The sequence below is a fragment of the Microtus oregoni genome, unplaced genomic scaffold (assembly GCF_018167655.1).
Source record: "Microtus oregoni isolate MIOR12 unplaced genomic scaffold, Mior012 000064F_ref0000363, whole genome shotgun sequence".
Classification (NCBI taxonomy): domain Eukaryota; kingdom Metazoa; phylum Chordata; class Mammalia; order Rodentia; family Cricetidae; genus Microtus; species Microtus oregoni.
Window position 1 is genome coordinate 1,510,706 of NW_024543874.1, and position 23,370 is coordinate 1,534,075.

Consider the following 23,370-nt stretch of genomic DNA (forward strand, 5'->3'; position numbering starts at 1 on the left):
ACTTCTTCCGTAGTGGTTGAGTTTTATCCTGGGTAGACAATATCCCAGAATAAATGCTACATTTCAAGCCTCCCTTGAGGCTAAACTGGCTGTAGATATCTATGTATAATTTTGTTTGACAGGATGTGAGTCGAGGCGAAGAACATCACATGCTTTTCACCGAAAGAAAAAGGACAAACTCAAGAGGCTGTCTTTCTTTTCTCCTCTATGTCTGCTAAAGCAGTGAGCTTGTCATCAAGCCATTGGTACTATGGATTTGAAGGTCATCCCAAGAAGGTGGAGAGGAACGATGGATGTGAAAAGGCTTTGCACAACTCACTGACCATTGTCACAGTTTGTCCTCTCACTTGTTAAGCCTAGAACTGAGCCCCTGCCTTAGACCAACAAAACGCCATTGTGGGAAGTCAGTACAGGAACTTGAGGACAGAACCTGGAGGTAGCAAGCAAAGCAGAGGCAATGGAGGAGTGCCGCTTATTGACTTGCTCCTCCTGGCTTGCTCAGCGTTCTTTTGTATACACCCAAGTACCACTGTCCAATGCTGACATCACCCAAATGGGTGGGCCCTTCCACATCAATCAGTCAAGAAAACGTCCCTCCAGGAGCTCGCCATCAGGCCTGTCATGGGACATTTTCCCAGGAGAGGCTTCCTTTCCTCAGATGACACTAGCCAATGTCAAGTTGACAAAATACGAACAAGCTCACAAGAATTCTTTAGCATCTATTTCTCTAAAGCTTCATAGCTCTCAAATGCTAAGGGTACCCTCTCCAAAGAACCAGGGTTCATACCTGCCAATGGGAGTTGAAGAATTTCCTTGTCTTCCCAGATTTGGAGCTCATGAAAAATAAAGATAAAAGACAGAAGTCAAAGTATAAAGTGGTATTACTGATAAAGCAGATGCCAGGGAACGTGTGTTCTGTGTCTATGGCAAGTGAGCTTTTAAACATCAAATTTTAAAATATAAGAATAATTTTCCAACCTTCATGGGCATCTGGTCCACTGCAGACCCCTCCACAGACCCCACTAAGACTGCTCCACCACCAAAGCTTCCTCCACAGTTAAGACACATTAGCACTGAGAAGGACCATTAACCCTAACATCGCAGGTCCAAGCTAACTGTAACTAGGGTCCATCAGAAAAAAAATATTGGCTGGTAATACTGAGTCTAGCAAAGCCAGAGGCTGACCAGATTTTATAGTCAGTACCAGCCAGTACTGATGGCAAGACTGTATATACCCTGGCAGCTTCTCCATGAGCTTACCACTGGCTCTCTAGAATATGGGAGCGGGAGGACAAACTGAGTTTTCTGGGGTCTTTCCACTCTCATATTGAAGAAAAGATCAACCTTCCCATAGGGCTGCAGTTCTCACATGCCTTGTTACTCCATGAGGAAGGACCAGAGTCTAAACTAAGACTGTTTCCCATGTAGCTCATGAGTCCATACAGAAGAGAGGACATGCGGAGCTCTCTGCCCACAGTGTAAGCCAGTCAATTCAGCAGATCAGTGATGCTCAACAAAGGGCTCCAGTGATACCCAGAAATGACCATGAGTTATACCAGCATAGCCCGGGCAAGGATGATAGTTCCTTGTTAGGATGTCTTCTTCCACATAGGATATTTGTGTTCAGCAAATAGATATCTTACTGAAAATGTTAATTGCACTACTATGTGTAGATAGAACCTGGATGAAGCCCTATATTTTATCCTTCATGCAACAAGACAGATAAAAACCAGTGTCCAGCTGGTTGTCACCAACTTACTCTTGCAGCTGGAATGAGAACTGGAAGGTCTCTTCTTTCTGTTCCTAGCCAGGTACCAGACAGCTATGGACTCCCCCTTGTAGGGCATTTCAGCAAAGCTAAGTGCTATGGGATAATGGTTTTCTATGCTGTAAAGATTTGTCCAGCTGCCATCTGTATAACTGTCTTCTTGGTGTGCATTGTGCTCTAGAGTGCCTCACAGTAACCAGAAAGTCTGGCGGCCAGGACTGCGCTCATTCTTCAGTACAGCAGTGCGGCATTCCTGAATCATGTCCTCATGTACTCATTTGTTATCCATATAAATGAATAAGTATTTATTGAGCAACTACTGTGATCTAGACACTGCTCTCAGCCCTGGAAGAGTAGTAATTAAGAATACCAACCTACTCAAGTTACTGAGGAAGGAAGTGAAGAACAGGAATAAAAATTCTCTGTATGTCTGAATGAAGAATCTAAGAATTTCAGGAAACTTGAAAGTAGAAACAATCTCTTCACCTTCTTTTTATACATGGAGAAACTGAGGCTCAAAGGGCACATGGTGGTTCAGTGGCAGGACCGAGGCCTAGAAAGTGTCCATCAACAGCATCAGTCCCAGTATTGTGCTGTTCTGGGTTCCCTGCACCCTCGAAGAGATAGCAGCGATGATACGGCAGGAAGTCACATCACCCTTGGTTCCCGAAGCCTGGGTTTGCTTCCTAGTCGTCTCCAAACAGATCCTGAGCAGTGGGAAGATTAGTGGGCAAACAGGAATGTGGGGATTACAAACCAGGCTTTAAAAATATCTTATTCCATTACAACAAATATTTATTGACCATCTACTGAGTGCCAGGTTGAGGCCATGAGCAGTTGGAGACTTCACGATGAATAGGCTAAACTTTCTCCCCTCAGGAAAGTTACTGTGTGCAGAAAGAGACAGATGGCTTACAACCACAGCACAGATAGAATATGATAAATGCCATAATACAATTACAAATGCCTGTGGGAGCAGAGAGAGATGAATGCCAGTTCCTCCGTAAAGCGGCTCCTAATTTCCCCAAATGGAGTCCGCAATGAAACTTGAAAGATGGATGGAATGCTAGCGGAAGGAGAAAGAACAGCCTCTCCTCCAAGGTGATGGATTCCCTAAAGGTCAAAGGGGAAAATATCCAAGATCCAAAGAAGACAAAGAGCAGGAAGATGAGTTTCCTGGCCTTTGGGCAGTCCTACTCGGTCCAAATACACCAGTAGGGGGCATCTCTGTAGCGGGATGGATCTGGGTCCTAGAAATAACACAAAGATACCACAGCAGCCTTGTTTGCTACTGTGAAATGATCCATCAGAAACAAGATCATTTCACATGCATGCGTGCACTGTCTCACAACGGCCCTTTGCAGGATGCACTGCTGGAGAAAGCTGAGGTCACCCTGCGAGTGAACACCAAGAACAGGATTTGCAGTCTACGGCAATGGAGATATGATTACTTCTTCTCCTTGGACTTGCGGGATTCATTCAAGCCATGGTTTAAAGACTAAAGCAGTGTCTCATCTAAAAGTGTGTTCAGTTACTTGTTAGGGTCAGCACAACCAGGAACTTTCCGCAGAGACCTGGGCTTGCTTGTTCAGCCTTCTGTTAGCTGTATCAGATTGATTTAAGTAATCCCTAAGGCACCAAGAACTACCACCATCTCCAAAAATCAGGGAAGAGTCTAGCCAGCCTCCCCTGGAGTCCGCCCTATTCGCAGCTCTCTTCATACCTTGTGCCTGTGTCTGCATGGCTGGTCTTCACACTGTGTGCTGCGCAAAGAATCCTCTCGCCCATCGTCATCATAGCACTTGACTCCATTCCAGAGCCAAAGAGAGCACATGGCACAACACCAAGCCTCAGTTTCGCTTTCTCATGGGAAAAAGAACTTACCTGACCGGTGTGCCCAAAGGCAGAGTTGACTAATGTTAGCCACCCTATATGGATCTAGGGAGAATGAGGGGATGCCACCCTGGGACTCTCTAACTCCTGACATTTAGGCATGTGGACTCCAATTACACCTCCGCTTGTGGCATGTAAATGATGCAAGGTCAGACCCTAACAGGTCTGTTCTGTGTGCTGTGATGTTTTCAGCTGTTGGCAGAGGTTCCTGTCCCACAGCAGTTCAGTACCAAAGAAACACACAGAGGTCTACATTAATTATAAACTGGCTGGCCTATTAGCTCAGGCTTCTTATTAACTAGTTCTTACATCTTAAATTAGACCATTATTCTTGTCTGTGTTCAGCATGTGACTTGGTACTTTTATCAGCAAGGCATTCTCATCTTGCTTCCTCTGTGTCTAGGTAATGACTGCAGACTGACTCTTTCCTCTTTCCAGAATGCTTCTGTTCTCATTGCTCTGCCTATACTTCCTGCCTGGTCACTCGGCTTATACTACCTGCCTGGTTACTGGCCAATCAGTGTTTTATTAAAATACAAATGACAAATCTTTACAGCATAGAAAACCATTATCCCATAGCACTTAGCTTTGCTGAAATGCCCTACAAGGGGGAGTCCATAGCTGTCTGGTACCTGGCTAGGAACAGAAAGAAGAGACCTTCCAGTTCTCATTCCAGCTGCAAGAGTAAGTTGGTGACAATGAGGTGGACTTCTACATGACTTTCTGCATTTGCTCTCAACTAATTGGGTGTTTTTCACCTACTATTTATTTTCAAAATGTCCTATGAAAGGATATGATTTCCCTTACCCAATGGAAGTGTCTAGAATGTAGTGGGTGTTGAATGGTGGGAAAGACTATAGACATGAAGGCAGAAGACCCAGCTCTAGGCCAGATTCTCCTTGAGAAAGCCACTAATGATTTTAAGTTCCATTTCCTTGTTTGTAAGATGGAAGAGATGCTGTTCATGTGCTCATGTTCATCTCATAGGAGAACCACAAAGGCTAGAACAAACCATAGATATGAGAGAACAATAGAAAGCACCCTAAATATGTAAGGATTTACTATTATTGTTGCTGTTATTATTATAATGAGCAAATTTTCCTTCTACCATTTGGTAGACATCAACCTATGTGAGATACTTTTCCAAGCACCCTTAAGGTTTGCCCAACACAGTCCAAGGCATCCAAACCTTGCTGCAAATTGGCACCACCAGGGCTCTACCTAATGCCTGGCTCCAAGCCCAAATGTCTGACTTAATTTTCACAATGTGAGGGCAGGAACTGGGGGACCTGTTAAAGATCCCCAGGATAAAAAAGGACAATAGTTGGACGCTAATGGCATAGTCTGTCAAACTAATGGAGGAAAGTTTGGTTAAAACCAGAGGCCAGGGATCAGTTCTCATCTTCTTGGAAGGAAGGAAGGAAGGAAGGAAGGAAGGAAGGAAGGAAGGGAAGGAAGGAAGGACATGGAATACAGGCCCTGATTGGCTGTTATGAATATGATCATAGCATTTTCCCTGAGGCAGGGGACAGTGTTCTCTGAATAGCCATGAGATCCACCTGCTGGGAGATCACTTGGCATAGACTGAACAGGGACTGAAAGAAAATGGCTGTCCTTTCAACAAGCATTCTAGCCTTCCAGATGACCTCAGGGTCACTGATTGTTTGTGAGGCAGAGCATTGGTGGACACAAAGATAAAACTATTCAATACTGCAAGCCCTGGGCTCCATAACTGAGAGGAACAGGGCACAGCCTAAGGCTAACTCCATGTTTCCCTCATTCTCTGGCTTCAGCTTCCTGCTCCCCCAGTTCAATTTGATTCTTTAAAAGACTTCTAATTAAAACAGGTTAGGAATATCATCGCCTAAAAATAAAATGCAAAATGCTTTCTTTATAAGGTTTCTTAAGTAGTTCCCTATAAAATCCCTAACTTGATGCTCCACAGACTTAAGACCACTCACTCCCTGTTAACTTAGTTTTCTGAAGAATGTTCAATGACGGGCTCTGCGAATGTGACAGTCTCTCCTTCCAACTGCAAACTGGCACCCACTAGTCTTGATACTTTGCGAGTCACACCATGGGAACGGATGACCAGTACAGTGGCCTCAATTCCTAATGGGGAGGATATAAGTAGAGATTTTTTTTCTAATATTAAAGATAGGACAGGGCTGGAGAGATGACTTGGTGGTTAAGAGCACATAGTGTTCTTTCAGGGGACTCAAATTCAGTTCTCAGAACCCATAATCTCACAAACACCTGTAACTCCAGCTCCAGAGGATCTGATGCCCTTTCCTGGCCTCTGCAGGCATCAACACAAAGGTACATGCATATACACATAATTCAAAATAAAATATTTTTTAAAAGATAGAAAAACTGAAGAGTGAGCTAATAGTATGCTCAAACAGTGTCCCGAGACTCAATTCCCAAGTTCACATACGAGAGCGTTTGTCCAGATTCTCATGCCACCAATGTCCATACAACAACAACCCCTGAGGCTTCGTAGCACCAAATTAGACAGCATACAGAACATTGGATTGCCCACATTCCCTTCTGTAAACCAACCTCTCTCTGCATCTATCTGGTGTTTGACAGTACATTATGTGGTGAGAGTTATATAAACAGGAAAAGTTGACAACATTAGTTTATTTCCCAATCTGATCAGTTTTATGTCTAAAGTCTGTCCAGTCAGTAGAGTACTGACATCTTAGGGGCGCTTGCAGCAGGACCAGAACCCCATTAGGTATGAGGATGCACCACACAGACACTTGCCTGGGAGACAGTCTCCTGGAAGAGATCAATTGCCAGAATGCCCATTATTCCTAGTTCACAGAAACCTTGACTCAGTGTCCTCATAAACGACACCAGGTCCTCAACAGAAGTGTTGAGTCACCCTGTGTACACTGGGCAGCCGAGGAGCTGCCTCCAGTCTTTAGACAGGTTCATTGGTTTCTATAATGAAAATAAAATGAAATCTTGGAAGTGTTTCTAGTTTGAATACTAGATGGATGGGTGGATGGATGGATGGATGGACAGATGATAGATAGATAGATAGATAGATAGATAGATAGATAGATAGATAGATAAAAACACAAAAGGAAATCTCATTGGCAGGCTCTCTTCTTACCAGTGGATAGCCCATGATCTCAGTAATCCTCTGCAGAGAATTCAATTCTGAATGGCTTTCTTTCCCCATGGGGAAGAATCCTCAAGACTTCTCATTCAGAAATCCAAAGCAAGGCTACCGTGCAGCTTTCTCACTAGGAAGCAAGAGACAGGCGGAGATTTCAACTCGGCAGAGAAGCTGACAGGCAATGTCAGATAAATATAGCCAGAACACCATGAATGGAGAGCCATGAACTATAGGACCCTTCCCACCAAACTCTGCAGCTAGGGAAGGTGTCAAACCCTTTCTAATCTACTTTTAGAGCATCATCAGGCTGAGTGTAACATATTTCTGCTGCTGTATACAGGCCTTTATTTCTAATACAGAAGAGGACTGCCCCGCGTGGAATGAGTGCCTCTATTGATGCTGCCCTGAGTCATCCTCCTAACCCAATCTGGAACCACACTGCATCCCATTGTACAGATGAGGGCGTTCAGCTGCTCAGAAGGCTGGTGACCGCTCTGAGATCACACCTGTCAGAGGCAGCTTGAGGAGTTACCCTTGAGCCGATGCTGCAGCGGCTCTGTCTTTCATGACATCAGTATCAGGAAGGATTTAGATCTGTTTAAACAAACATCAGAATGTATCGAACACATCAAGAGCTTCCCCTCCATCCAGGAAAGGCACTGTCTTGTTCTGAGATGCTCACTAAGAGCCCAGTAAGAGCCCAGGCTATGCATCCAGTGTCACCTCACACTATCCCCTGAGCCACTATCTGCCATTGCTGATCCAAACCAAGAAATGTATTTTTAACAACAAGTCAGTTCCCAGACTTCTTTTGAATGACTTTACAGATTAAAAAAAAAAAAAAAAAAATCCAATCGCCCCTAAACCACAAGGCTTTGGCTGTGGATACTCAAGAAGATACTGACACCTACAGATTCACCAACAGTATTTCCAGCAACTGGGATTTCACAGGATGATGAAAACTGCAGTGGAGGTAACTTCATCTGTTGGCCCAGCACTTTATTGTGTTTTTCAATATTAGTCTTACAGCCTTGTTTTCGTGCCTTCAGGGAGCTGCAAACTCCCCCATGCAGCGCCCAAGGGTTGTTAGCATAGTCTACTGTCAAGGATAGTGCATTATACGATTGAAACCTATTATCTTCCTTCAACCAAGCCATCCTTTCCAGATAGTTCTTAGACTTCAGTACTCACACCATAGCTTGGGGCTGGGTGTTGTTTGGTGGTGTATTCCCGCCTGGTGATTTTCTGAAGCGTGCATACCTTATGATGGAATGAATAATTACATCCTTCTTTAGACTGGATGCCGCTGGTTTTCTAACGCCAGGCTCTGTGGGTGCCTTGAGGAAAGAACCCACTTTCTACAATATCACCTCTTCGGAAGGACAAGAAGAAGTAAATAGGAGAAGTGTAAACTGACAAGATGTTGTGAGCTCTCTATGGCAGAAAGATAAACACATTAGCGTCTTTCCACAATCTCAGAATTTAGTAAATATCAAGACATATGCAAAGAATAGTGGTTTCTTCAACAGCAATTTGCCAAATAGTTCTGATTTCCTTGAGGGCCAACTGAGATAAACACAAGTTTGTTTGCGTGTTTGTGTGTGTATGTATGTGTGACACAGAATGGTTACAAAGAGTTAAAGAGGTCTCGGAAGAATTCTGGACTATTGAATGAGGCCTAATTGAGAGGCAGAAGCAGGACAGTAACAGAGGGGATGAGATGAGCTGGCAGTTAAGAGAATTCAGTTCCCAGGACCCACAAGATGGCTCATAACTGTAACTTCAGTTTTAAAGAATCTGATGCCCCTTTGGGCTTCATGGACATCAGGTACGCACATGACATATGCACGCAAAACACCCACCCACACATAAAAGAAAAAAAAAGGAAGAAAATGGAGAGGTAAGGAGTCTCTGTGGGAAAGCTGTGGAGGGCGTCTGATAACTGATCTTCCGGAGCTCTGCTGGAAAAGCTGTGGCTATAGAGTGGAGCCTGAGCTTCCTGCTGAGCTGAAGAATCATAGTGAGGAATAATGGAAGCAAAAGGTGAAACCGGATCTAGACAAGCAAGTAGATGGACGGACAGCAGTTCAACTGGCCCACACCCACCCCAAACAAGGACCATACCCAGATGAAGCCCTGGGACTGATGGGAGTTCTCTGCCTGTTGGCCCCTTGATACGTTTACTAGATGGTCACATGACAGTTCTATGGGTCCACTGTCATTATAATGATAGGTTCCTCTTTTAAGGACTTCAGATGAGAGTTTTCACTCTTTCCTGGTCTGCAGTGTTTGCTTACTTCTTGGGCCTGGTTTTTCTGATCTGGTTTTAATGTGCCCATATGTTCCCACAGTCCCAACTTACTCCAACGACTTTATAGGTTGGCGTTTTTTTGTACTTTTAGGAATGTTCCTGCCAGTCTGCATCCTGTGGGTTGTGCTAGATGGCGCTGCTCATGGGTGCACCAAGGTTCAGACTCCGCTCCTTTTTTGCGTTTAGACTCACAATGGAGTCAGTCTCTCAAGAGAAAGGACAGCCCAAAACCCACTGTGGACAGAAAATGGAATAATGCAGAACAGGGCATGGACTGGTCTGGACACACACACACACACACACACACACACAAGACCTCAAGATTTCTTAAAGGTCTCCCTTGTAATAAGATCTTTTGCTAGCTTTTGCCAAAAACATAAAATCACTAGCCTTGGAGATGCTGCCCCCGTATAATACGAAAATCTCTAATAGTACTCCGGGCTCACTAAAGCTGAAGATACGAGTTGATTAAGATTAATTTCCCCACTTAGAAATTCTTTTGGTGGGGTGGGAGAGGGCACTTCAGTAGGGTCACCTCAGCACACACACAAGCCCCACGCATGAATGGTTTGATTGCAGCCTGGAGCCCTCTTGGGCCATTGTTGCTACAGCTCAGGAGAGCTGGTGAGAGGCAGGGCACAGGGTTCATGTTGCTACCCCACCATTTTCCACCCTGTAGTTATACTGTCCTCCTGAGCGAGATGAAAATGGTCATTACGTTTGAGACCGAAGCCCAGCCCTCGCTCTGCTCCTTCTGTGAGATGACCCGCTGATCCTGCGACCACCAGAGCAGCAAGGGACATTCGCAGTTCCAAAGACACACATAAGCCAGCACCCTCCCCAGATTAAAGGGCAATAGACTTCCTGAGACTTGAGTTCTTTCCCTCTCGGGAGATGGGGATCTGGTTGCTGATGCATGCCGCTGTGTCCTCTCTGGCCCTTGCTGTCCCGTCTGGGCCCATCTGTGCAGAGCGCCAGCAAGATGTGTGCCCAGTAGCTCTCTCTCCCTCCCCACCCCCAGCACAGAACGGAGCTGTCTAGACACTGATCAGCCGGTTCCCAGGCTTCCCTTTGCAAAACCCAAGAGACGGAGGCAGGGGACAACAACAGCTGCAGCGCTGGCTTGTTCTTGACAAATGGGCCTGTCACTCCTATTGATTAGCAATATTATGACATTTCCCTTCAAAAAGCACAGATGTGTCGTGGCTAGTGACAAGGTCCCGTGGTTCTGGGTGGAAGAGAAGGTTGGCCATTGTTTAAATTTCTCCCTATCTATCTATCTGTTCAGATTCCAAGAGATAAAGAAGCTGAAAGTCCAGGAGTATCACAGGACTTCATTTCAGTAATCCTCAGGTATCCCTGTGAATAAGGAAGGGGGAGGGGGAGATAAGAGCATTGGCAAATGGGCTGGGATGGTACACAGCAAAAGGCTGTCCTGTGGGCTCAGACAGTGGCCCTTCCTTCCTCTGCCTTGGCAGAGTCATCCTTGAGGCTTCTGACTATGTAAGTCAAGGCTAGGAGGCATCATGATTCCTGCCCTAGTGTGCAAAACGTGTGAAGGGGATGGCGGGATTGTCAGTGGATGGTTCATCCCCCTCCCTTCCCAACGCATCTGCCACCTTCTCGCCCTGCTCCTCTGGGGCTGAAGGTGTGTTTAGGAAGCAAGCACAGCTCCTTTCTTTCTGCATAGGAAGCACCAGGGTGGAAACACGTCTGCTTTAATTTGTGAAGCCTCCAGGGGCTTTTCCCTTCCAACTATTCTCCACATTAGTCCCACGTTAAGAGAAAACAATGCTCAGAATAAGCCTGTTTAGGGGAAAAAGAAGGAAAAGAGCATCAAGCCGTCCAACATATGGTCCATTTTGAGGTAAATTACAGGTAATTCATGAACATTTCCAGCCGGGAGATCGCCATCTCGGGACTCTTGACTCTTCATCCCCTGCTATCCTCATTTTTGTGGTTAAAGGAATCTCTGGAGTCTTTGAAGCAGAAAAGGCAACACTCTCCCGCACCATTTTGTCCTGCTAAAGATAGTTATTACTCTGCTAACACACGGGACTGATCTGGCAACCTGATTTAGGCTAAGCTGATGGGAAGCAGGCTGTGAGGGGTATGTGCAGCGCGGATTTAACAATGCAAAGGATCTGGGGGTTGCCAAGCGCAGCGTTAAGTAGAGGCATGAAATCTGAGTGAAGTGGAAACAGCCAGGCTGACACTATTCGAAGAGAGAGAAAGGAAAAGAGGAAATCACTGGTGGGGGGGGGGGGGAGGTGCGACAAAAGGGTGGAAAATCCGGCCTGTTTAGCCCTGGGGGTCGGATGTAAATTAATAGGGGCTAAATGGGATGTAACCAATTTGTACGGCATGTGTTTCTCTCTCTGAGATGGGATCGCTCCAGTCCCAAGTCATCAGAGCTTGCCGGAGGCTGCCCCAGGACTAGTCTCTATAACCACAGCCTCGTCCACCCCTCTTAATAGATGCAAGACCTCAGAGCTCCTATTACACCCAAGCCTTGTAAATTCACTCCTGTGACACTAATGCCCTCCTCTCCTTGAGACAAAACCTGCACATTGGGTCCTGGCATGTTGGGAACAAAGAAGGGGAGGGAGGAGAGCTGAGGAGGAAAGACGACTTAAAAAGCATTCGGTATGTTTGGTGGGGGCTTAAGCTGCTTGGAGCAGCCTTTGTGTCTGGATGGGGCAAAAATTATGCAACTTCCACGTCTCCATCACATCAAAGGGGTTCTGGAAGATCTCTCGGAGCTCAGAGGCGGGCGGCCCAGTTCTCCCCTGTCCACGTCTTAAATCATGCTTTTATCTGCCTCCCCATCGAAACTGATGCTAAGTGTCCCTGACACGCACATCCTCCAAATAATTTGAACTTGATCTGAGGCTTTCGGCCTTCTTGACTTAAAAAAAAAAAATTTTTTTTTTTTCCCTGTGATTTGCTTGGCAACCATCCACTTCAGCACAGGCGATCGTGGGCAGTGATGTCGATGTTCATGAGGAGCCGCTGTTGCCATGGCAGCGCAGAGTTCAAAGCAAGTTCTCTGAGAGCTGTCAGGATTGGCGAGAGTGATAACATGATGAAGGCTGGTGTCTTCTCCTCTCGGGAGGGACTCGCACCCACAAAATGATGGGAAGGAGCGATGGCAGCCGGGGCGTTCCCCATCCCAGTTACGTTATTTTTGTCATCTACTACCTTAACAGGAAATGTGCAGCGCGGGGGAATTTGAAGACCGCATCTTAATCTTAACTAGGTAGTTAAGCAGTTGAGTGGCTCTAACTTCTGATTACACGTTAGCTTCCTCATCTATAAAATGAAGGGGTTGGGCTAATAAAACTCAATATACTTTCAGTCGTTAAAATGCCAAGATGCAGTTCCCCTAGGCAGTCTGAGGATCTTCTGGGTGCACGAGTTGATGTTCCAGTACAGACCACATTCTGTTGATGAAGGCTTCGTGAGATGGACAGATGGACTCCAGTGACTTGGGTCTCAAATGCTTGTGCAACAAAGAATTCTTGCGTTGGAGGTTGACTCTGGGCATGGGTCAAGGTAGAGAAACAAAACAAAAGCCCTATTCTCAGAAACAAAACAAAACACATACCTTTCTGCCAGGAGATGTAACAATTGCATAAACAAATGTACTGGGAGTCACTTCACCGTGGTCAGGCCAACCCCACCAAGTCCAGCATGCAAGTGGAAAACCTCAGATCGTTGAGGTGGGCTTGGGGAGTGTCTGGAGCTTTCTGGAATTAGTGAGGTTTGGATGAGATCTGAGGGGTGAGTAGGAGTCGCCTCGTCCAAGGGAGGAAGGAGAAGGCTCGCAGACAGAGGGAACAGCATGTGCCACTTGGAAGCGAGAGGGAACTGGGATGGGAGAGGCTTGCAGCTGGAAGGATAGGCAAGGCCAGGTCGGGCTAGGGCCCCAGGCCGCACACCACTTATTGCTTTTTCTAAGAGCACCGAGTGGTGGCTGAAGGGTTATGAATGGGGCTGGCTACTCAGATCTGTCTTTTGAAAAGGTCACTCTGGCCATATCCTGAGACTATCCCTACTCCATGGCAGTTTGGAGAAAAGGTACTTAGTTAGGGGTTGGATTTCCACGACGAGACTCTCCTTAACGTAACTGTAAATAATTCAGGTTTCCTTTTTGGATAGTAAGAGGCAATTCAATACACAATTTCACAACCTTTTTTCCTTGGCCTTGCCTGGGTGGACACAGGCTTTAATGACCTTCCCAAACCCAATTGGTTAAGCTGCCAAGGGAATCTGTGTGAGCAATGGCGAATTGTTATGGATCTATTATTCTTCCCAAGCACCTCCCACAGGCCAGCAGACATTTCCTGTGCTCAGTGGGTTGGAGGGGGCGTGGCAAGGAAATGTATGTTTGAAACTTTTGCTTTGCAAAATTTTTCCTCCAAAAATTCAAAAATGTTTACAAAGCCATCATGGAGCGGTACGCAGCAGTATACTAACTTTGGAATAGGTCTCAGCTTTGAACATGCAAAACTTATGCCTGAAAAGAGTTGTTTTCAACTCATGATTGTGCGTGACTAGTCTAGGTGACAAGTTTTCTGAATGAGAATAGCTCAAAGGTCAGCTGCGGTGGCCAGAGTAGGATACCTGGGAAACTGAGGCAAGCAATGGATGGATAGATAGCCTTCAGAAATTCTGGTTACTTTACTGAAACTTATTTCTTGGTTTTTTTTCTTTTTGCATGTTTGTTTTGCTAACTGTTATGTCCTATATTATATGCTTAGTGCTTCATCACCACCATCACCACCACAGGAAGCTCACAGATGGATCCTATTAATATCTTCATTTAACCAAGAGTAATGGAAAGGGTTTTGAACATTTTCTTTGCCTACCCATGTAGCTTTCAGGCCACCACACATATCTTCTGCTGCCTGACGGATCCCAAGGGAGGGAACTGAAGGAGAAGCTGGAGAAGGGGGTGTCATGCTGCCGGCCACTGCCCTCCCCTCCATCTCCGCATGCACCCCTGTTCTCATTCTTGCCTCCTTTCCCACTCCTAGAGGGAGGCCACAAGGCAAGATTTATGGACAAGGAAAAGCTCTCTCACCCCCTTGTAAACTTTATGGGCCATGTGGACATGTACAAACCAGATATAAACATGATGTCCAGGGCCAGGGCTCTGTAAATAGTGATATCACTGAGGAAAATCTCCAGGAGAATTTGGTTCCCGGGAGAGAACAGAGGAGGTTCCTGCAAAAGGCGTGTGAAGAATAATGAAGGCCGCTTTGAAGTGCAGCTCCGGGCCTGTGTTGTTTTCGGCAGCCTTCCCCCTGCAGCTCTTGGAATTCTGGATGCAATAAAAAGACACCAAAAGAAAACAGCTGGTCCGATTTGTTGAAGTAGAAGCAGTGTGTGGCCCTGGCGAGAGCAGCGTGATGGTGGAAAGCAGGTGTGACGAGGGACAGAGAGGCAGCCTTCAGAATCCGCCGTGGCTCCCACCATGCCTCTCTGCATGTGTTGCCCAGGTTATGAGCCTCTAGACTTCTCCTTGGACACTCACCATCCTTGTTGGGTCACAAAGGAAGTTGTAACCTTTTATGGATAAGGAAGGTGGAGTGGAGGCTCTGGTGAGTGGAAACAGCCAAGGCAGCGTTGTGTTGCCCGGAGAGCGTTATGTGGTGACAACGGTGGCACTTGAAGACAATATGGGACCTGGTTCCATTAATGCCTAAGTTTTTCCTGTCTGTGTTCACACTCAAGAAGGTGCTGGGACAGAGCTGGTTGCTGAGGACCAAATACCTGGAGACACACTAGAAAGTATTGTTACCCGTGGATTCTGACATTATGACGAGGCCCCACAGACACTGTCAGGTGTCTTGTGAAGTGACACCAAGACCCCAGAAGCTACACTTTTTGGCTTTCACACCCTGTACAACTCCTTTCACACTATACCAGGGTGACCTCTGTGAAATACGGCGAAGAGGCTAGCTTGTCAGAAGTGTGAAGCCCTGGCCTCCATCTCGGGCTCTTTCTTCCTTGAGTTATTGCGTTAAGGGAAGCCAGCCTGCAGTTGTGAGGTAGGTTGGGCAGGCTATTGAAAGCTGTCTTAACAGAGGAAAGAATTTCTAGTGGGCAGCTAGGAACAAGCCAAAGTCTCTCCGCAGCCACAAGACCGGATGTGAAAGGAGATCCCGCCCTCGTCAAGCCCCCAAGTGATCGCAGCACTCCTTGATAGTTTTGCAGTCTCAGGAAGCCTGGGTTCCGGAATCACCAGTTTAGCTGCTTCAAGTCTTTCTGATCCCCGGATATTCTGAGCCATGATGAAATTATTAAAACTTAGTATGACAGCCTGCCAAGTTTGGAAGTGTTTGTTACACACCAAGTGATGACCAATGCATGTTCCCTGCTACTGGACTTCTGCTTTAATGCATGAGTGAGAACTGGCAGAGGACAGGAACCATTATATCACAACTGCATTCGTTCATTGCTGTTGTGCTAAGAAGGATGCTTGCCCCTCGAGAAATGCTTCTCCTTATCCAGATGACTATACTGTAAATGGGACTCAGTTGTTCTTGCTTAGAGTTAGGGATTCACTTGTGGATTATAATGACAAACAGCTAGACACTTGAGCAAAGGCTCAAAAAGAAAAGGCAGGGGGAGAAAGGAACAGGGATAGCAGAGGAAGAAAAGCCCATTGAGAAAAGCATGGCTTCAGTAGCACTAAGCAGAGGATAACATGAGATAAATGTGGTTTCTGAATAGTGTACTAGATCTGGCTGTGGTGGTGCATGTCTTAAATCCCAGCACTAGGGAGGGTGAGATATGCAGATTTCTGTGAGTTCAAGGTCAGCCTGGTCTACAGAGTGAGTTCCAGGACAGGCTCCAAGGCTACACAGAGAAACTCTGTCTCATAAAACAAACAAACAAATATTGGCAGGGTGGTGGCAGCTCACAACTTTAATCCCAGCACTCAGGAGACAGAGACAGGTAGATCTCTGTGTGAGTTAGATGCTAGTCTGGTCTATAGAGTGAGTTACAGGACAAGCTCCAAGGCCATACACAGAGAAACCCTACTAGACTGTAATGAGTTGTTGAAGCAAGAAATGGCAAAGGTTGATTCACATCGTTAGTATTAACATATAGCTGTGATTCACAATGTGTGACCACCAACCTGATATGGGATTTAAATCCAACTTCGTTAACAAATAGAATTAAAACTTGAGTTCCTTAGTTGCATAAACCAGATCAAGTGTTCAGTAACAACATGTGGCTCCTGGCTGCTGTACAGTACAGTGCAGGAACAAAACTCTCTCATCTTCATCCAAAGTTCTGTTAGACAGCTTCACGCTGAGTGCTCACTAGACAACATCACAGGATGGAATGAAGTTTTAAGACAAGATATGGACTATCAGATAGATGATAAATAATACAGTTGATGGCTGGACATCCATGCTTAGATTAGACTTCTGGAATACCATTGTGATGTGACCTGCCGTGACTCCCTTCCAGTCTTGATCAGGCTTGCCTTAAAGGTGAAGGGTTATGTAATAATAGTTATTATTATGTAAAAATGCTTTGTGTTTTAGCTCAGTATGCATCATTAAATTTTGTCAAGGAAACCATTCTGGCTTTTAAGCCCTCATCACTGCTGGCATTTCAGAGCCATGATATTCCCTGGGAAACCTGGGTAGCACTGTCTTCACAGATTAAAACCTTCCTTCTTGGAGGGGAAGGTCTTAAACAGGATGTTTACAGGGAGGTGAAACAACAGGATGTTCTAAGGGTTGCAAAATACTACAGGGGAAACTCCTTAAGACAAGAAATAAACAACTGAAAATAGCTTCAGGAAGTCCCTAAAATTGACCAGATTCACTAAGCCCCGCCCTTCTCCAAGAGCATATGGCAGTAGAGACTTGCACATCACTCTCAGACCAGCCCATCTGCTAAAAGAAGCAGAGCCCTGCAGGGCTCCCGGAAAGGACACTCTCTAGCCTGTTGTGCTGTCTGCAGGCTATGCAGTACGCTCCAGCTTCCTAGTGTTTGTGTGCTGTCTGTCACCCATGCTGGGGTGGGCTTTGGCAATGCAGCTGTCTTTGAGTCATTTCTGCTCCTGTGAGTAACCCCTCCCCTATATTTCTTGACATAACCCTACAAAACTCATTGGTTCGCCAAGTCTGAGTTCGGGGGTATCTGTACTTGGGTCTGTTGTGGACTCCCTCTCTGGGGTAACCAGCCGTGTGTTGTTTCTCCCTGGGGAAAGTACATCACCCACCAGAAACCCATCTAGAGAAACATTTACAGGCCATGGGGAATGTAAGGAGGAGAAGGTGTGGCTAACTGCATGTTTTAATAGCTTAGGTAGAAGTAGGGGAGCTGAAACAAGACTGGCAAGACACAGAGTAAGAGGAGCAGTTATGACAGCGGTGTCCTGAGCACAGCAAAGGGACCTGGTCTAGAGAAGGGCCTTGGTGAGATGGTGCACAAAGATTCACATCTGGAGACTCTGCCTTCATCTCATGCCATGGAGAAAGAGGCAGGCCCAGGTTACTATCTGAGAAATGCAGCTCCTCCCTATAGAAAAACACTTCTCAAAGTACAAGATGATGGTTCTGCCTAACCTGCCCCAAGCCTGGAGACTGCATCTGTGAAAGATTATCATGTTTGGTTAAGATATTCTGTCCCCGGGATGCTGCTGCTCGGGGGTGGGAAGGGTTGGGGGTTGACCTGTGATGACTTCAAAGCTCAGAATTGAAACTGGATCCCGGTGATCGAATTTGGCATCGCCAACTGTCAGCTGTATTACTTACGACAGTGCAGCCTCCCTGCGCCTCAACGTCCGCATCTGTAAAACCAGGCTTCCAGCAGATCCACTCATTGGTGTGAGGTTAGGTGAGTTTTACATCAAGTCTGATAGCCCTTGGTACAGGATGCATGCCTTAGAAACCCTCACTGCTATTAGCAGGGTTTCCAGTCATGACCAAGTAAGCAAACATGATCACATGTGGCAGACCAACCTACTCAAGTGCCTGAGCCTTCTTCCTGTGGGAGGGGGTGGGGACCAGCGAGCTGAGACTGTGTGGACAGGAAGTGGAGTGTGTCTGACCTGGCTTCGCAGCTGTGCGTGATCACACTGACGGAATACTAGGAGGAGACGGGTGAGCCTGCAGGAACCGTGTGAGCTTGGCAGGGACAAATCCTTCTTGCTGATGATTTAGGTAATGCTGACATGGGTATTTGGAAGATGAGTTCATCGGCTTTTAACAAATGCATTTTTAATTTTTTATTTATTTATTTTATGGGCCCGGAGCGGGTGAGCCTAGCTCATGCTAAGAACGTGCTTGCCCGGTGACATGCACCTCCAGCCCGTTTACATCATTCACTTACACCTCTAACGACACCACAGAACATGTATGTGACACCATTATGCCTGCCTTGCGGGCATGGAGCTGAGATTTGCCGGGTGGAAAGAGCCCGCTCAGAGCCACACTGCCTCTAAGTTATGGGGTCCCCTCTGGAAGTCGTCTCTTAAGTCTTCAGTCTGGCCTCTTGTTCCAGCTGGTGTGTGCGCGGTGACAGAGAGGGCTGTGGGTGAGGGAGGCAGTGTCCGTGACAGGAAGTCTGCTCCTAGCACGTGTCTTCACCCAGCTTCTCCCTGCGACAGATCAGAGAAGATAAGAGTCAGGGACCTTGGCAGAAGGCTGGTAGCCTGGCTATGAGGAGAGCTCCTCCTGACCCGTGGCTCCTCTGTCAGGCCTCACTCGTGTCTGATGGTCTCAAGCAGGGACAGACCTGGTTGGCCCTCAATTCTGCCCGACTTAGTTTCAAAGGGATTTGTATTTGTCATGGTGTCACGAAGGGAGAGTCTCTGGCTCTGGCGTAGGGGAAGTTCATGATCTTTGTTTAGCCCACCATTCACTATCCCTGACTGTGTGAAAAGAAGACGGCCAGGAGAGGGGGCCAGAGCGGAATACATAGGGCTAGTGAGACTGAGAAGACATGGCAGGATTTCCATTCATGCCAGGGGCTGCAGAGACTTCAACAGCTCAGCTGTTGAGACGACAGAAAGTGCTCTTTGGCCACTCTCAAGGCACGTACTAGTCATCAAAAGAATTTTTAAAAGGTCCGGCATAATGGCACCCACACCTGTAACCCCAGAGCTCACGGACCTGCGCTGGGAAGATTGTAACTTCACCATCAACCTGTGCTGCATAGAGAATTCTAGGCCAACCTGTGCTACATAGAGAGTTCCAGGCTAGCCTGTGCTACATAGAGAGCTCTAGGCCAGCTTGTACTTCATAGAGGTTTCTAGGCCAGCCTGTGTTACATAGAGAGTTTCAGGCCAGTTCTAGAGCCACATGGGAAGACCCTATCTTAAAACACAAAGAAAGAAAGAAAGAAAGAAAGAAAGAGAGAGAGGAAAGAGGGAAGGAATTGAATCACATATTATTCTAGCATATGCATCTCACATCAAACGGTTCCCACACGTTCCCTTAGTCCTATAAGAACCTTAAATGGTATCTTCCACCGTTCATTCTATTCAGCACAAGGGGAAAATTTCAAACATAAAAGAATATATGAACATTTCCCAGAGTCACACTGACAGAAAAAGACAAAGCACTTTTACTCCCGGCATGGCTGAGCCCAGACCTTGTGCTCTCCAGAGTGGCCACCAGGACTTCCCAGTCCTTACAGTACCTTGGGGGTTAGGTGAGAGCGTTGATGCTTTTTCAGATTTCTATCTAATGTAGATGGGGTCTGGAAAGTCATGAAGTTGCTCTGAAAGTGATGTCCCACTGGCCTCTAGACACAAAAGCCAATTTGAACCAGATACTGAGAACTATCTAGGGCCTTTGCTATGTGAAGAGTCACGTAGTCTGCTATAGAAATGGAAAAAGCTGATGAGCTGGTTCACACCACAGCAGGCGGTTCACACCTCAGTAGACAGTTCGCACCGCAGCAGACAGTTCGCACCGCAGCAGACAGTTCGCACCGCAGCAGACAGTTCACACCCCAGCAGACAGTTCGCACTGCAGCAGACAGTTCACACCGCAGCAGACAGTTCACACCCAAGCAGACAGTTCACACTGCAGCAGACAGTTCCCACTGTAGCAGGTCTCACTTCACTGTGCCTGCTCTTCTCACCCCACATGCCCTCTGGCTTTAATCTGTCAGATGAAATGGTGTCTATAGTTAGAATGGAGAGAAAGGAGGGAAAGAGAGTTCTCACCATATTTGGTGCTGTCATTCGGTGATTTACACGTATGAACTGTGATTTAAATGTATGAACTTACTGTTTAGTTTTCTAACGTTAGGTTTCTCCCAGTTTGCTGGCTTTTGTCCTAGTCCCCCACACCCTGCTCCTCACCCCGGGGAGCTTCAGGCAAGTTTACTGACAGCACACTGTCCCATTATCCCTTCACAAATTCTATCTGAATAACTTCCCTGAGTGGACAATGGCAAGCCTAATTCTTGCAGATAAATTCAGGGATATCCAGTCCCCACGTAGGAAAGGGGGGCAACTCCTTTTCCATCTGGGTTGTCACAGCAGCGCCCAGACCGGAAACCCATCCTCCTCACATTCCCCACATAACGGGCATCTTCTCTGCTCCATCCAGTTACCGGCTGGTTGCAGTTTGCCTTTGGCGATCTGCTGCAATTTTCTGTGTCCCAATCTTATCCTCTATTACAAAAAATAAAAAAATAAAAATAAGATGGGAAATATAATGGGCCGAAAGAATTCCAATAGCAGATGCAGACAACAAATTACACAGGTAGTAATCACACAGATTAGAAAACGTAATGAACACAGTATTCAAGCTGAATGCCGGTGATAAAGTTCTCAATATGATACAAGCTACTTGTTAATAAGGCAAAATAACAATTTTCTCCTTATTAGAACCAAAGTCACCTCTATTTTCACACATTGTCACCCAGCCCTTTGAGATGGAAGTGGACTGAAGCTCAGAACACACAGCACCAAATGGGCTCATGCTTGGGCGGCATCCTTCCTTCAACTGCTCCGCTCTGTGGTTATTTGTGATGGGCCGTTTTAGAAGTCTGTCCTCATGCTCCTGGGCCCTCTGGTGGAAAAATGCATTATTCATGGCATGTTATACACAGAATGGTACTGATCTGGGAGTCAGGAAACCTGGGTGTTAGTTCCAACTTCCGTTGTTAGGTGTTGGGGTCTTGACGATATGAGACGGTCATATGAAGATTGAGTGGTCTGCTCCAGGGGTAAGGAGCAAGTGGGGAGTGTTGTCCACGGAGAATGTCAAACAATAATAAAACTGACGAACGTCAGTCTGCTTTCTGTTAGCACCACGCGCCCTCCGTCCTTCGAAGAGATGCTCCTGGCCCTCAAATCACTGGGTCTCTGTTTGAAGGAATGCATCTTAACAAATAAACAAATTAGTAAGTACATGTGCTTCAAATTAGCACATTTCTGTTATTTAAAATAAACATGTTTCGCATGGAAATATATTTCTAAAACTCATGCTCATGCATACAAATGCAGCAACATGCTACACACATGTGTTTCTAGAATGCTTGTGAGGGTTTGGGGCCATGGAAGGACCTTTGAGCTCTGGCTTCAGCTCCACGGTATGACATACTCCTAAATAACGGAACTGGAATAAACAGCAATCACAGGGATTACAAAGATAAAACACAGAACTTGAGTTCATTCAAATCCGTTGCTATCCGCGACAGCTTGGGAGCCTTTGCTTACAGCTCCCAGGCACAAAACAGCATGAATTGTGAGGTATGAGATTTGTGTTTGCTAAGTGTACATTTTAGTTCCTTCATGAAATACTTTATGGAGTGTGTATGCTATTTTTAGATTGAGAGTCGCCCTTTTGAAGAAAATCTTTAGTTTCAAACTAAAGGGGAAAAAAAATCAACGAACAAAAAGGAGCCATTGGTTAGGGACACACGTTCATCACTGAAAGTCACTGGGCTGTGTGGTGGCTGGGAAAAGTGACCTGTCGGGAGTGTCACGTGGGATAGGCTGGACACACACCTGTGTACAATTTGTCTCTTAGATCAGAATAGTATTCCCCAAGGAGAATCCCCTGTAGCACTGGGTCCCCCACGCTCCTCTACGACAGTTTCAGTAGAAGTGGGAAGTCTTTCTTTCCCATCCTCGTGCGCATTGTGTGGCGGCATTCATGGCTCTAAAAAAAAAAAAAAAAAAAAATCTCCTCTTAGATTTCAGGAAAACAAAACAAACAGCACACATGCATGCACACACACACACACACACACACACACACACACACATTAAACTCAAATATTCCCAAGAACCATCCAACCTCCTCACTTCTGTTTTTGGAATAAGACGAGAGTTTTGATTTTGGAGTTTGTAGAGGAGATTCGGGGAGCAGGTGGTGGTATTTAGGATGTAGAGGAAAGCGGGGAGCACGGGGTGGAATTGGAGGAGAGTCAGGGAGCAGTTGGTGGTATTTAAAATGGAGGCATCAACTCCCATCCAACAAGCCCTAAGGATATACTTTGGGTTGAGCCAAAGGGTCTCAAGCCCTGTTGCATGCTGAATCCTCAGGGCAGCTTATTGAAAATCCCATGCCCAGGCTGCAGTCCAAACTGGACGTCCGTGTCTGTGGGTGTGAAGAGAGCCTGCATCCCTGAATCTGACTGGTAACGTCCATGTCTCTGGGTATGGACAGACCCTGTATCCCTGAGTCTGACCTGCAGCATCCGTGTCTCTGGGTGTGGACCGACTCTGCATCCCTGAGTCTGACCTGCAGCATCTGTGTCTCTGGGTGTGGACCGACCCTGTATCCCTGCGTCTGACCTGCGCCTACGTTTGAGAAGGCATGAGTTCTACACTTCAGCTTCCTTCCCTATCCCAGCATGAGTCTCCAGAACTCTCCATCTCCGCTGTAGCCCCTGTCTATGCACAACTGGAGGCAGGAAGACAAAAAGTTGCCATGATCTTGCAGCCTTGCTACACCACCGTGTCAGGCCAAGGGCCTGTTCAAGGTCCCTGTTTCCCAGTCCACCTTGGTGACCTGAACCGGCGAGGCTGTCTGGAGCCTGTCAGAAAAGAGGATGCCATTAATAATAATAAAAAACAAATGGCGCCGTCAACCAAAACCCCAGAGAAGTTGAGAAACGGGTTATTTGTGCATGAAGATGGTGCCCAGATGCCTTGGATTGTGAGAAAAGCCAGAGGAGAGAAGACGTGCAGCTGGTCCGCACCCCCCCCCCCCCCCGCCCTTCATTTCCAGGCTGATTTGCCGATTAACCTCCTGGAATTCTGAGCAGCGG